Here is a 2,131-nt window from a genome sequence, read left to right on the forward strand (position 1 = left end):
CGCCCAGTCCTCTGAAGAAGCATCAAGCACTCAACTACCAAGCCATGTATCCTGTCCCCTTTTTAAAATTACACCTGTAATTTTACTCGCTTATTTACTTGCTGGGGTATGTGGCGGGGGTGGGGGGGTAGGGGGTGAGGGGGTTTGATACCATTGGGCATATGTGGAGGTCACAGGCCAGCTCTTGGGAGTTGGTTCTCTCTTCCCACTTGGGTCCCAGGTATTGAACTAAGGTTGTCAGGTTTGATGGCAAGCTGTCAAACCAATGAGCCATCCCAGTGGCCCCTGGATTTCACTTTCTAGGATGTTTCTTTTACTTGACATTTGCTCCTACTCCAAGACCCACATACAAGAGGCATTCTATAAATATCTTGTAAACAGGGGAGCGGAGTTCCGGGCCGGCCTGGAATGGGTCCGAGGCGCGCGGGCTGCCGGAGTGCGCAGCCGCGGCGGTGTGTGCGGCGCTGGGCGTCGGCCCGCTGAACAGCAGGTACGGCCGGGGCGCGGGGTCGGCCGTGGGCGCCCGGTGTCTCGCGGGCCCTCAGCCGGCGGCTGAGAGGGACGGAAGATGAGCGAGCGCGGGCGCCGGGAACTGAGAAATGAGCTGCACGATTGAGAAGGCACTTGCTAACGCCAAAGCCCTTGTGGAGAGGCTGAGGGACCATGATGATGAAGCAGAGTCTCTCATCGAGCAGACCACAGCCCTCAGCAAGCGAGTGGAAGCGATGAAGCAGTATCAGGAAGAAATCCAAGAACTCAATGAAGTGTGGCAAGACGCCGGCCGATGTCCACGCTAGTTATGGGAATCCAGCAAGAAAACAGACAGATCAGAGAATTGCAACAGGAGAACAAAGAACTGCGAACATCCTTGGAAGAGCACCAGTCTGCCTTGGAACTGATAATGAGCAAGTACCGAGAGCAGATGTTCAGATTGCTAATGGCCAGCAAAAAAACATAACCTACGTATCATAATGAAGTTAAAAGAGCAACACTCAAAGGGTTTCCCTGTGTAGCCCTGGCTGCTGTCCTGGAACTCAACTCTGTAGACCAGGCTAGCCTTGAACTCTTGATCTTTCTGCCTCTGCCTCCTGAGTGCTGGAACTAAAGACATGTGTCACCATACCCAGAAATACCTCACATTTTTAATTGACATTTTCTTTTGTCGTCACCACCCTGCCCTCTATTTCTTGTTACATACTGTATTCTCCGTGGCTTATTCTTGTAACTCATATTACTCCGTATTAACAGGGTATCACTGTGTAGCTCTGGCTATCCAGGAACTCACTGTGTAGACCAGGATAGCCTCAAATTTGAGATCCATCTGTGTCTGCCTCCCTACTGGTGTCCTTAGTAACTTTAAAATGGTGTGTCTGTGTGTGTGGTGTCTGTGTATGTGCAGTAATAAACTATTGTAAAAATAAAGGTGTGTTTAGTTTAAAATTAAAAAAAAATATCTTGTAAACACTAAGTATCCTATAAAGGTTACCACATACAGTAGCTGCCCTGTGCATACCGGGGGAGGCTGAAGGGTGGAGGACACATGGGCAGCCACAGACCAATTCAGGAGGACACCTTTTGGGCTTTTGCCAGTTACCACTGTGGCCTCCAGGTTTTGGGCACGGTCACGAGTCTCAGCATCAGTCTCTATGATCTGCAGTCTGCACCTCATTTGGGGCCCCTCTTGCTTTTGGGCCTCTATTATGATAAGTCTGTCCTACAGCACCATCCCCTCCATAATGCAAGTGGCTCCTGAATGATGGAAACTGAGAGTAGGTATTTGGTGTGAATCACAGGCACAGATGACATGGAATATTTTGTCTCCCAACCAGAATGGTGTAAAATGTATAACTTTGGTGGTGTGCACTTCTGGAACTTCCTGGATGATATTTTGACCTGCAGTGCTTAGCATGAATGGGGGAAGCATGTTCAGGTCAGGGAGTGTCCTGGATAGTTCAGTCAGCTACAGGTTCATCCCTGTGGTGAAACCACACCCCTGGAGGATAGGTCCCCTAGTTACTGGTTGTCTGGGAAAGCCAGGGCTCACTGCTGAGCACAGGCAAGGCCATCCCCTGCTTGAATCTTGGCTTATGATAGAATGTTATGTTTACCTCTGCCTGGCTTGTGTCCTGGG

At 50.0% G+C, this 2,131-nt stretch overlaps 1 pseudogene; it reads left to right on the forward strand.

Annotated features, from left to right (window-relative positions):
* Positions 1-591: 591 nt before the first annotated feature.
* LOC113835647 lies at positions 592-1,105 on the forward strand (annotated as a pseudogene).
* Positions 1,106-2,131: the final 1,026 nt, after the last annotated feature.

The sequence above is a fragment of the Cricetulus griseus genome, chromosome 4, assembly GCF_003668045.3.
Source record: "Cricetulus griseus strain 17A/GY chromosome 4, alternate assembly CriGri-PICRH-1.0, whole genome shotgun sequence".
Classification (NCBI taxonomy): domain Eukaryota; kingdom Metazoa; phylum Chordata; class Mammalia; order Rodentia; family Cricetidae; genus Cricetulus; species Cricetulus griseus.